We start from the raw sequence: 13,905 nt of genomic DNA, 5'->3' as shown, positions 1-13,905 counted from the left end.
TCCCTTTTGAAGTGCGGAGCCCAGTACTGGACGCAGTACTCCAACTGCGACCTGACCAAAGTTGCATAGAGGGGAAGTGTCACCTCTCAGATACTCGTTGGTTAGACACGTGTCAATACTGTACTCCATCATCTGTACAAAGTATACCTTCTATTCTTGTCTATATCTATAATCTCTGTCATTACATTGGCCATGGCCTACACCAGTCTGGAACCTATGAGCATCTATACAGGAACACCAAGGCTGCTCTGACATGATTAATAGAGTCTGCTGGAGCATGGCAATTGTTGCTCTGCAGCAACCTCCTGTGTCTCGTATATCAGCATCCCTGTGCTCAAAAATGGCGGCAGGATCACATGAACTAAAGCTCAACTGAGCCTCTCTAATTAGAGTGCCACCTCCCCTTATCCCCAGATCATGTGGAAAAAGTGCTCTATGTTAACAGGACAGATTAAAAATTGTGGAAGTTTGAAACCCAAGGATGGCAGAGTAGGATCATGAACGGGGGACTTTGTTGTTACTGTTGATGAAAAACAACAGTATTTTATGTTGTCCTGGCATAGTATGTTGAATGATAGGAATTCTCATTAACAACTGAACTGCATTTTGACTGAAGAAATGAATGTAGTGGCAGTCAGAATTGGCAAGGATTTTCTCTAGTAGTTCAAGTGTTGTATCCTTACAACATATCTGGGGTTGTGCTAGCCTATGTAACACTGGAGACCGTGGTTGTTTGATAAGATGCAATATTCTTGATATGATGCATATGGTCAGTGTAATCACACGTCAGCAGTCTTTGTGCATGACAGATTAAGAATAAGAATTGCCATGTTGGGTAAGACAAAGGATCAGTCTAGCCCAGGATCCCGTCTCTAATAGTGGCAGAAGTGAATGCTAGAAGGAGAGCATTGAACCCGATAGATCACACTAGATCTATCCCCTATTCCTTATCCTCCCTGGCATTCCCCAAATTGATGCACAGTGTTTTGTAGTTGAGTAATATATGGTGAATGGGATATTTTGAACATGAGTGCATGTGCTCCATATTTAAGCAGTTAATTTATTAAGAAAAAGTTATTACTTGTTTCAAATTTGGGTTTTTTGTGGATTTTTTAAAAAAAAATTGGTGGGAAGGGAGGGCTAGCATTCATGAAAGGTCAGAATTTGATCTTATAGTACAGTGAGGTAAGTCAGATGCAACGTGTTTCAGAAACAGAGTATTTAGAGTTGCATTTAATTTGTGGACAGCGGATGCATTGTGCAAAGTGAACATATTTTTCTGTTTTGCTTGCATTCTCCTGAAGATACCGCCTAACAGAGTATTTGGCTATCTTCACCACGTTGGTATTTAATGAAGCCTCTAAGCCAGGAAATAACTGATCTTGATCGTGTGGCTGATTCTCTGCATAGATTTAAGTTTTGTGAGTGAGTGATAGGGGGATCCTTAATGTACAGTTTGAATAATGGGATGTCAGCATAGAAGTCTATGGAAAGCAGCTGACTTGTCATCTCCATCCACTTGTTTTATCTCCCAGTCACACTTAACTGTTTGTCATGAAGAAACATTTTTTTTAGCAATTGCCACTCATTTTGGTAGAACTCTGAATATTTTGACAAAATGGCTTGTTTTTTGCAAAACCGTTGTAAGTAGACAGGGACAGTCCAGGAATACCAGAAATATGGCTTCTGTCCCAAGGTTTTACTGAAAGCTATTTTTATATAAGCAGTAAGCACCAGAACTTATCAAAACATTCTTATCAGCATCCTTACCAAAATCCATCCTCTTCAGCTTTCAGAGTGGCCTGCACCTCTGATGGAATGCACTGGAGGATGTAACATTCCAGTGCTTTAAAGCATAGAGATAATGGCAGCCCATAGTTTGCTGTAACGCGTGTGCTCCCTGGCTTTAGTAAGGTGATGACCTTTGAAGCTTGCATTCTTCGATAACCAGAATGAAGAAATGGACTAGCCCAGGATGAGCACATGGAACAAGTTGTTTCAGGAACCGCAGAGAGAAACTGTTGTACCCAGGGACAGAGACCTATTTTATACTATTCAGCACTTTGGTTCTGACATTGTTTCCAAGCTGAATCATCTGCTGTGGAAGTTAGTTGAACTTGCTATAGGATATAGTTTACCTTTTATGCAAATATATTTCTTCTTTCCATTCTTTGAAAGCTCTTTTCCCTAATCCCTCTCTTCTCAAGTTTAAGAAAAGAGAGGAACCTTGATATGTGTCACTAAATCTTGGAAGGAAATGAATTAGAAATGTAGAATATTTTCAGTGGAACACCCTGAAACCAGCTACTTCCTTCATAAAGCAAGGGCTTGTTAGTAGCATTGCTTTCTCGGCAGAGCACCACAATAAACTATACCTAGAAATCATTTATATGTTCATCATTTAGTAATAACAAACTATTACTAAATGGAGAACAACCCTCTACACTACCTAGAGTTTCTGAATGTCTTTAATATATGACCTGCAAAGGTACACTTAAGTAATAACAATTTATATGGGACAACAGAATCAGAAACAAGCCCACCCATATATCTTTAAGGAAAGGGCTACATTTCTTTGCCAAGCACAAATCATAAGTAGTGCATATGGCAAATATTGTTGCTTGAACATTTTAGAAAAATCTGAGAATTCAACAAAACCAGCAAGGGGTCTGATTTTGAAACTGTTGCAAACATATCTCTATAATTATGAGTGAGCATGTGTCCTGGTTTGACCAGGACACTCCCAGATTTCGTAGGCCATCCCAACATCTTGGCTAGTTGGTGAAAATTGAAATGACAGTCCTGGAATTGGCCACCTAACATGATCCCTTCGTTCTCTGCTGGCTGTACTGTGCATGAATGTGTGGCAGCAGGGCCAGCCTTAGGGAAAATGAAGCCCTGGGCAAGCTCGTATTTTGGGAACCCCCCTCTCCCAAGTCAGAGGCCCCGCTGCAGGCAAATGTGAAGATCACAGCCTGCCAGAGAGCTGGAGTGGTATGGTGCACCAGTAGACAGGCGGGAAGGCACTGCTGCTCCTGTGCAGGAGCAAAGTAGGCAGATGCCTCCTGCACTGTCCTGGCCCAGCTCCTCTTGAGTAGTGGCTGGAGGTGAAGGGTGGGCTGGGCTGGGCTGGGCATGTCTAGTCTGCCTACTATGGTCCTGCACAACACCAGTGATACCTGCCTGCGTGCCTTACCATGCTACTTTGCCTTAACTTGAAACCTAGTGTCCCTTATTTCCTTAACAATAATATGGTCACTATATAATTGAAAGCAGTAGATACAATCTGCCATTTTTTCCAGCTGCTTCTAGTTGCTCATGAGAATTACCTCAGTGGTATTTATGTTTTAAGTCTTTGGCATAAAGACTGTCTTCTTGTTCTGTATTTGTGTAGCCCATAGGCAATTGGTCCATGATTCAGGATCCTAGATGCTATCACATAGTACTTTTTTTACAAGTAGATGTAAATTGAATCTTTTCTAAGCAAGGTCTATCTAAACCTTAGTGCCTGTTTGGCGTAGGCAAGTCACTTAACTACATAGTTTTGGATAAGATTGGAAAACAAGGAGTTTCTACATAAAGTAAGATAGTGCTCACCCATAGCAATTATATAATTTATTTTATTATGATATTTGTTTTCTGTGTTGTTGATTTAATTAAGAGAGAGCATTGTCTGTTATATTGTAGCTATCATAAATGTTGCAATATCTGTGCTTATGTTGCTTCCCACAGAAACTGCAAGACAATGATCTATTTATAGTAAGGATCTTAAAACTTTTGTACTGGCAGTTAAAAAAAAACAAACAATGGGTTTGGTGTCCATTCAGAACCAGGCATTTTGTTTGCAGTTTTGTTCTACTGATACAAATGTCTGGAATTGAGAATAGCTTGGTAAATTTATGTATATGAATTATCACTTAATAGACTGAGTACTAATCTTTCATATAACTACATAAATTTAAAAGCATTGGGCCCATATTACTTAAAATAAAATGCGGATATCCAATTGACAGCCCCCAAGAAGTTAATCAGCAGCCTCTAGGCTCCCAGTCTGCTGCCCCAACTCCAATCAATCTTTTGCTGCTGTAGTCGTGGTATTTGGACTCCCCTTTCCTTTTCTCCTTCTTGCCCCCCATGGTGTTGGGACAGCTGTGGGCCACACCATCCTAACAGAACCCATGCCCGGGTATCCCAGGGCACGGGGTACATTTTGGAGATATTGGAACAGTGCTGTGTGTGGTTTCCGTGACATGTGGCTGGGCAGGGGGGTAGGGAGTTATAGCCTGAGCAGCATCTGGCCAGGGATCCTGCAGCTCCTAGTCCCTCAGAAGTTGCATAGGCATGAACTAGAGCAGTGGTTCTCAATCTGTGGTACCAGTACCACCGGTGGTATGCAGATAACTTGTCAGTGGTATGCATTAACAGATTATAATTAGTTATATGGCAAAAATTTGCTGGTAGTATTTAAGTTTGTATCATTTTAAATTGGTGTTGTACAATCTGTCAGAGTTTGGGAACCACTGAACTAGAGGATGCAGGCATAGTCATAGGGAGTATCCCTCTTTTTCCAGTATTCTATACCATTTTGGATAGTGCTTTCAATATAAATACATGTGACTTAGTGATAGGAAGTAAAATATTATTTATACAGGATTCCCTTGCTTTATGCAGGTTCTGTATGTGCAAAGTTTGCTCTTATGCCATGACCTTTTTTTATATTAAAAAAAAAAAAATCATTATATGCAAGGTAAATTCACTCCTATGCAATTGGTGTAGTGGAAGCCCACTGTCTGCTGCTTTGTGCAGTGCATTGTGGGAGTGATACACACCAAAGTATAGTCTCCTGTGTGGATCTATGCTCCTCACTTGCTATCTGCAACAAGTGTTTCTATTGTTGCCGTCCCTGTTATGATAACATTCACCACCTTGCGCTTGTGTGCAATGTCTGCTGTAGCAAATACCAAAATTGTCTTGTAAAAAAGTGGTAGAAATAGGTTGGGGGGTCAGTACAGTCAGCATCTTGGAACAGATCCTCATTTGTTACATCGTAGAGTGGGTTCCCTTTATGCAAATTTGAGCTATGCACCGTTTTCCAGGAATGCATGTACAGCATACAGTGAGGGAAACCTGTATTTCATTCAGGATTGTTTGCTTTAAAACGCTGATGTTCATTAGGAGATAAGTCACCTTTTTCACTGGCTGCTAGACATTGCCATCTCCAGAGATCCTCCACTCATGCCACTTACATATGCTATATAATAATGCTAACTGGATTTAAAAATAAAAGAAACCAAAACAAACAAACAAACGTTACCTAACTGTTACTTAGTTGATGGAGGAAACAACTCAGAAGACATTGGCCAACCCACAAATTAAGCCAAAGTGACTTTTGGCCTGCTGTATCTTGGTTCATTATCAATACGCAGCAGTAATCATCTTTAACTGTACAGTGTAGAGAGGTATACCTAGCCAAGGTAGAGTCGCTCCTTATAGAATAATCGAATCACAGAAACATAGGCTTTTCTGAGCAACAATTTACTTCGCCAGATGTTCAAAGTGTATTAAGAATAATTTATTTAGGAAGACCATTTTCTAGCCATTATAGTCCATTAACCAAATCAAGCTTCACGATTGCTAGCTTCTGGTCTGGTTCTTAAAGAGCTTTATCTTTGGCCCCTCCCAGGCTGCTGAACCTCCTTGGGTTCCCCCTCTCTCTGCCCAGGCCCCATCTGCACCCTACTCCAGGCACTAGGCCCTATAGCCCCAGAGACCAAGCCCTGTTCTTCTCAGGCTGTGGGCCCACTGGCCCTCATTCTGTGCCTTCTGCAGCCACAGTATCTCTTTTAGTTACATTCTGTGGCTATGTTCCACACAAGGCAATCTCAATTTTGGGGTCCCTCCCTTTCTGTGGCATCCTCCACCCCTATTAGCCATAGCCTATTCCATCAGGGGGAGGAAGAATGAGACCTCCCAAAATGTAAGCACCCATCCTAGTTCAAAGGAATGTCCCACAGGAGATTCACCTTACCCTTCAGTGGTAGGACTCACCTACAAAACAAACAAACAAACAAACACAGAATAAAGCCCAAACCAAAAACAAACAACAGCCCAGAAGCCAAACAAAAAGTACCCATAGTTACTTAACTTGCTTCCTATACATGATACCAGTTTCCTTTCACCTGGAGCTACCTCCTGAGTCATTGCCATAATTTATCTAGTCCTCTTGCGCACACAACAAACAAACAAACAAAAAAAATCCTATTCCTAATAACTCCCACTACACTTGTAGGCCACAGCATGGGCTTATATAAGGCTCTGGGTCACATGACTCCTCTACTGCCCCTCCCTGGGTTATCAGGCTCTGCCTGCACCTGGATCTGGGGGTCATTTTGTTGCAAGTTCTGCTTGTCTTTGGATTAAGCTCTGTGTTCATCCCTGGGGCACTGGCAGAGAAGGAGAGATGGAGGATTGAGGCAAAGTGGAAGAAGGTGAGGGACAAAGGAGGAGGAAGGTACCTCAACCAAAGGAAAGACACCAGCAAGCACGTAGCAAGGTAGGGGAGGGAAGAGTGCAAAAAGGGAAAGGAGTTAAAGGAGGGGGATTAAGCCAGGAAGCTAGAAGCTTCCTCCCCTTTCTAGTAATAGGATGGGGCTCTGTTAAAGTGAGCTGTTCCCAATAATTAAGGAATATAAAAACAGAATGTAACGATAACAAAATTAATACCCTGACACTGCATGTTATGCTTCAAGTAAAGCACAACTACTGCTACCAGTGTGTTAATAAGTCCTTGGAGAAAATTCCTTCCTGATACATTTTCATGACCAAATACACATGAACAGGAGCTGATATAATTAGACCACTTTTATGCTACTTATACAAGGGGAAGGGCAACAGAGCTGGAATTAACTTCTTGTTTAATGTGTACTGCATAGTGATGTTTCTCTTTGGCATCCTGTTCCTGTGTTTCATCCATTAAAAAACTGTGTGTGTAGGTCAAGGACAAGGGTTCGAAACTTTAACTGCAGTTCAACATTTGCTCTTTTATACTGCTGAGAATTTGTTAGTTGTACAAATAAACAACTTTCCTGGCATGCCATGTGGCTATGATATAGCATTTCTTCAGGTTTCTTTCAGAAAATGGTTCAGTGGGATAAATTGACTTACATGACTGTATTTTGCTCCTGGCTACTTTACTTTACTGAAAAATTACAAACAATTTCAAGGCTTAGAACAATCTTCATGTTCCCCAAAATGCAGCCTTTTTCCCTAGTGCTATTGGATGTGTGCTCCTGAGCCTTTGCTCATAGCGTTTGGCTAGAAATATTTTGATTCATCTTCATAAAGACTTTGGATAAATGTTCACTATGGAATTAAAGCTAATTTTGAACTGTCAACATTCCTGTGCAACAGAAATTCAGAAGTTGTGTTGTGACCAGTGTACTTATGTGTTTGTCCAAGAGTTTGATTGAGTTTGAAAGACTTTTCTCTATAGTCATTCTTGTGAGCAAAGGTTTTCTGGTCTTTGTATCTTGGACCATTGCTTTTGTAAGGGTGGTTTCCAGAAATAGAAGCTTTTTTTTTTAAGTTTTTTGTTTTTTTTTTTTTTGCTAACATGTCCTTTCCTTCCTGTGTTTAGCATAACACTCTTCTATCTTGTTTTATGTTATTTGACTGTACTGAGGTAGTTGGAGACCTCTGCCACTTTAGATTAGATTTCGACTTGTAAGCATTTTTGGATTATTAAAATTAATATACGCCTGGATGCCATGCGTTATATACTATTATAATCTACTACTTTCCATTTTGTGAGGGAACTGAAGAAAACAAAGTTAATATTATGGAAGTGATAGATGTAAATATTTCAGAATATCATATTTTTGGGGTACATTTAAAAGAAAAAAATGTATATCTGCCCTTTTTAAAAAATGCAACTGAATACTAGGTTTGTATAGCATTTTTAAGTGTCTGCATGTCAATGCTGCTATTAAAGAAAGTGAGAATTGTAACAGAAGTAATATTAGGACTGCCTTAAAAAATAGTAGGTTCAGTTAACCATATCTCTAGAGTGCATTTTAAAAGCACTTGCTGTGGTGGAATACTGACCGTTGTCCCCCTACTTTACCTGTGGCTTGTTAAGGTGTTCTTGGTATCTTTAGTAAATATGTTCTCATTGCATATTTACTAGAGTTTTCCAAATAGGTTAGACAAACGCTTATATGGGATGGTTTGGATAGGGGTTGGGCTAGATGAGCACATAAGGTCCCTTTCAGCCCCACTTTTCTGTGGTTCTATGATTCTATATTTTCAGTAAGAGAAGTATGGAAGAATGTGGTGGGGAAGGAGGTGGGGGGCGTGAATTATTTGCAAATACATATAAATATATAGCTAGGCGTAAAGGGAATATCATACATTGACTGATATACTGTAATAGACTCAGAAGAGTAGGGGGAAATAGGCTTAAGTACTGAAACAAATGTCTTCAATTGTTTTAGGCCACAGGATGTTGTCTGCCATACCCAGTGTATACTGGAATTAAATCAAATCAGTGCAACTACTCCAGAATTATTCTGGTGTTACCAAAATCAAAATTTTGTCCTCTAAGATTTTATTGCAGCCTATGTTTTTCCCCCCACTATATTAAAGTCAGCTTTTGCTATTTATAATTTATGGAGAGTGTGACTAAATGAATTGTGGACTATCTTGACTTTTTAAAGCATAAATTACAAAGCAGAGTTATAAAGAGTGTGGTTATCTAGAAGCCTCAGCAAAATCCTTCTCTAAAGAAAATAATGAAAATTTAAAACTGACTTCCTGATCTACAGTAACTTAGAAGCTCCAGTTATGGCAATGGAGTAAGAATGTATCTTTTAATGGTAGAATAAATTTCAGACTAGTGTAAAGGTAGCCCTTATCTTTAAGTGTCAGCTGAAGGGAAGGACACTTCTGGATATGGATTCAGGAAGGAGACCTAGTTCAGGAAGGAATAATTTTTGAACTGTTAACACAAGAAACTTAGACATTTTGGGAACATTTTTTTAATATAAACATTTCTGAGTGAAAATGTCCATTGATGTGATAAGGAACTTGTTTATCATCAGCCAAGGCCCAAAACAATTGTCTGTTCTATCGAGGTTTTTAATTGCTGTCCATCGAATCCAGATATATAATTAAACTTTGATCCTGCTGTGGAGTTATTACTCAAATGTTTCTAGTTCTTTTCTTTTTAAACATTCAAAGGAAGAGTTAATGCTTTGTGGCAACCTTTGTAGTTTAAAACAACTGAAACTCTCATAATTATGCTGTCATTAACAGCTGATAGGCCTTGACAAGGTTCAATCTGGAATTTAGTTCAGGAAACTTCAGTAGCAATTATGCACAGACAGCAGCATTTGTCACATCCAAAGCAGTATTGAAAATGAATGGATATAGAATATTTCTTCTCATGACCATTTGGTATAGCCCAAGTATGGGAGACCAAAGTCTAAATAGAAAGAATTTAGCTGTGTAGAGCTTTCCTTTGTCCTTGTTTCCTTGAATTGAAGTGATGGATTGCTTTTGTGTTCAAGGTGAAGGATTTTACACCAAAAGTTAACATTTACAAACTGATTGCTGAGCATAGGAAGATGTCAGTCTTAGCATCAGCCTGAAAGAACCAAATTATTCTGGGAATAGGACCAAAAATAAACTACTAGTAGTTTTTTTTTTTCTTCTTTTTTCCCCACTTTTCTTTTGGGGGTATAGATTGATTGATTTATTGTTCAGATCTGATACAAGGAATTCTGAAAATGAAAGACATTCTTACCTAGATGAACAGGACTTTTCTGACACTGAATTCAGGATATTTTCATACACATTTGTATATCGTATGCATAAAAATGTTTCTCTTGCCATTTGAGGGAGAATTTGAACTGTTACTGAGAGATGCATCTGTAAATAATTGTAATACATTTGTAAAATAGGTGGTACCAGGTAATAATAAAGGACATTGTTTCGTTCACAAACAAAATGATTACTATAAAAAGAGTTAAAGCTGAAATAATGTTGCAGTAGCAATGGAAAACTACATTATTAAAAAATGGAATTTAATGATATATAAGGAAAAAAAAAACAAACCAAAACCATTAGCGACTCAGGCCCCCTTTACACGTGAAGCTAAAATTGCAATGGGACCTAATACACAAATCATATATTCCTGCCTCCTGCCATGCCATACATGTATGGCAGGAGGCACAATTTTGGGAACGCACATTAGATTGCATTGTGCCTTATTGCCAGTGCAGGGGGAGCCCAGTCCTGGGCTTCCTTTGTACCAGCAAGCTCTGGTGGCTGGGAGGCCCATGCAACTCAGTTGAGGGGCTTCCAGTCACAGGGGTGCCCCATGCACTCCCGGGGCTGGAGGATTGCTGTTGCAGCATACTCCCAGCTCCAGGGGCATGGGGAAACCACCAGGGCTGGAGTATCCCTACAGTGGCAGTCCTTTGGTCCTGAGAGTGTGGGGAAACTCCTGAGGCCAGAGGATCACTGTGATGCTCTGGCCTCAGGGGGTTTTCCATATCCTGAACCACTAGGGATCACAGCAGCCACAGTCCCTTTGATCGAAGGATTTTCTGCGCCCCTGAGCCCGAGGGCGGTTTCCTGCACTGCCGAGTCCTAGTGATTGCAGCACAATCCCCAGGGCTCAGGGGTGTGGGAAACCCAGGATCCTTGGGATCATGGCTTCAGCAATCCCTAGGACTTGGAAATATGGGTAACTCCGGGACCCTGGGGATCACAGCTCCCATGATCCTCAGGGCTTGAGTGTTTTACAGTGGGCATGGTGTACCCCTGTGGCTGGGAGTACCAGTAGCTCATGGGGCTCCCAGATTCAGGGGAGACCCTACTATATGTACAAAGTAAAGTTCAATAGCAGCCAGTTATAAAGTTGGTATACATTTTCAAGGTCTAGTTTTATAGCTGGTTGGACCTTTTTATTCTGTGATTATAGCTACTTTGCATGTGTTAATTGTGCAATACCTGTAACATGTTGAGGGGGCCGTAAAAGCATGAATAAAATTTTGAAGTGACTTTCTTTGGGACTTTACCTTTCACTTGCTTGTAAATTTTGAAAATAAGATGTATAAATGACTTAAGAGCTTACATTTTGACCGTTTTGCCCCTGCTCAGCTTGCGTCACATAAATGTCTCCCTTTCACTTTGTGACATACGTAACATGCCGAACATTCTCATTCATTCTTTATTTTTTCAGAAACGGAAATATGCTGTTTTGTCTCGTGTGTATTAGAGGTTGCAAGAGAAAGAGAGACCCAAGGGACATTGTTAGGTCAGAGTTAAGAAATATAAAAATGTGACATGTTGTTAATTCCTATGGGACTATTTGTAGAGGAAGGTGTGAGTGAGTGGTATTGTGAGAGAGAGTGTTTACTGGATTTAGGGCATATAGGAGTATATGTAAAATGTACAGTTTTATGTATTTTAATTATATTTTATAGTAATTTTCTTTTCTTGTGATACGTGATATAATTAAATGGCTTAAAGAAGCCTTAAGGAAGTATTATTTTTGGATCTAAAATTTTGAGAGCCTTCTACCTTTCATTTTTATTGTTCATTATATTAAATTTGGAAACAGATAAATGTGTATCATGGTGGACTTCGTAGAGGTCATCTAATTTCAGTCTCAACAGAGACTGAAGAATTATGCTAGGTATCTTTTACAGCCCTATATTGTTTGTGTTGGCATATAAATGCTTAAAATCCTCAGGGCCTGTCAGATAATATAGTGAAATCTTTGAGTGGTTGAGAATTAGGGCAGGTGTTTTGTTTCAAAGACACTTTAATGCATTTCGAGCTCAAAACAGCACAATCGAAATGAAATGAAACGAGGGCACTCAAAATGTTTGGAAATGTTTCAAGTTTTGAAGCCAGGCTTGCTGGGGGAAGAGATCAGAGAGGTGGGGAATTGAACAGGGGGGTGGAGACTCCAGCTGAACATTTCTCCAGTTCCCGGTTGGATTCCCCAGCTCCCTGATCTTTCCCCCAGCTCTCTGATCGCTTCCCGCAGTTCTGCCTGTGAGGCCACCAGTGCAGCTGCAATGGGAGGGCTGTGGGCTGGGGGGCTGTGCCAGGGTCTTCCCTACGGAGCTCCGCCTGGTGGCAGGAGATCCAGTGGTGGAAGCCCTCAGAGCATAATCCTTACTCTGTGCGCAGCCCTAGCCAGTGGCTCTCTGCCACTTCCTGCTGCCAGGCTCAGCTTGATGGTGCTTGCGGAGCCGCTCAGAGTGCAGCCTGGTGGTAGGAGGCGCATAGTATTTATCAGGGAGCCAATATAATAGTGTTGATTTAAATACTATATTTAGTTGATGGACCATTTTTTTGTGTGTGCCCTCTAGATTGCAGTTTTATATAAGCCATTAAACTTTTTAACAGGTATTTTCTTAAAGGTATTATTTATATGCATCTGAGTGCTTTGGTGTTACATGATACACAAAATTGCAATGAATTATTCAGTTTGTACCTACCATATTTTGCTTGCCAGACTAATTTATGAGTAAAGGTCATGCTTTATAAATAAATCGAGGTATCTTGAAGAAACACGGATAAAATCTATTTTACAAAGGGTTTCTTGTATTTTAATTCTTTCCATGTTCTGTAGGTTTTGTTTTTTACAACAACTAATTGCCAAAACCAAGTAGAAATAAAAATGAACACCTAAAACCCTAAAATAAAACACCCCCGACCTATTTTCAGAACATTTATTTATGATCTGAATAGAACTGAAACATAGGCTTATTCATTCAGCAAAGTCTAATCAACTTTTTCAGCCTACGTTTGGAGAATGACATATGCCATTATTTCAATGAAGCAGCTGTCCTTTTGCATGAAGACAGATTTCAAACTTAAGTGAGAAAATGTTGTGTTGTTTTTTTTTTAAATACAGTTATTACATGGCTTTGTAGAATTGGAAGACAGTACAGGACCCTGTGCATGGTGGCTGTGTAGGTTGCTGTATGTTAACACAATCTAAGATATACAGTTAGGGTGAGATTACACATTACAATTAACTCATGTAAAGTGTACTTAAAACTTGAATGACTGCATGTTCAAGCTCATACCTTTAAGTGTCCTCTAGGCATCTTAAAACTATGGCACTTGAGGCAAGGATCATCTCTGAGCTCTGCTACGCAGTTCAATTTAGTGTAACCTGTAAAAGTCCCATAGAGATAAAACAACCTATTTGTGAGCCTTCAGTATCCTAGGATGCACCACTCCCAGGTAGTCTAGCTATCTTCTGGAATCTGATGCCCTTACAATGACAGGCTGGACAGCAGAGCAGTGGCCCATAAGTGAGGAAAAGGGGAAAGGGGAGAGGGGAGTGAGGAGCTGCTGGGCTGCAGGAGGGCCCAGCAAGGGCATGTGGTTGAAGTGGGAGGAAGGGGGAAGTGGGGCAGGGATCTGCCAGACTGCAGGGAGGCCTGGCAGGACAAATACACACATGCATGCCCACAGTCCTAACACATGCCTGCATATATGTGTGCATGTGCATACACCGATGCATGTGCTCACCCATCTCCCACTGCCACTTGTGTGGTGATGGAAAGACTGGGCTCCCTGCTTGGTCTAGCAATGTGAGGGACAGCACCCGCTGCTATTGCTGCTACTCCCACGCCATATACTGCTCGGTGGCAATGGCAGCAAAGGTAAGTCTGGGAGTTGGTGTGTGTAAGTGTATGGATGCTGGTGATTGAGGGGGGGGCTGCGTGTGTGTGTGTGCATGCTGGAGCTGGGAGTTATGTGTATTTGCTGCTGCTAGAGATCTGTTTAAGCAGCACAGGTGGAGAGTAAATTTGTCATCTTCTGGTTCTCAGCATCCCTGCACACTAGTGGCAGATCAGAACTGAGTACATTACA

Source organism: Alligator mississippiensis, chromosome 5 (genome assembly GCF_030867095.1).
Source record: "Alligator mississippiensis isolate rAllMis1 chromosome 5, rAllMis1, whole genome shotgun sequence".
In the NCBI taxonomy this organism is placed as follows: Eukaryota; Metazoa; Chordata; order Crocodylia; family Alligatoridae; genus Alligator; species Alligator mississippiensis.
Note: the sequence above shows the minus strand (reverse complement) of the source record.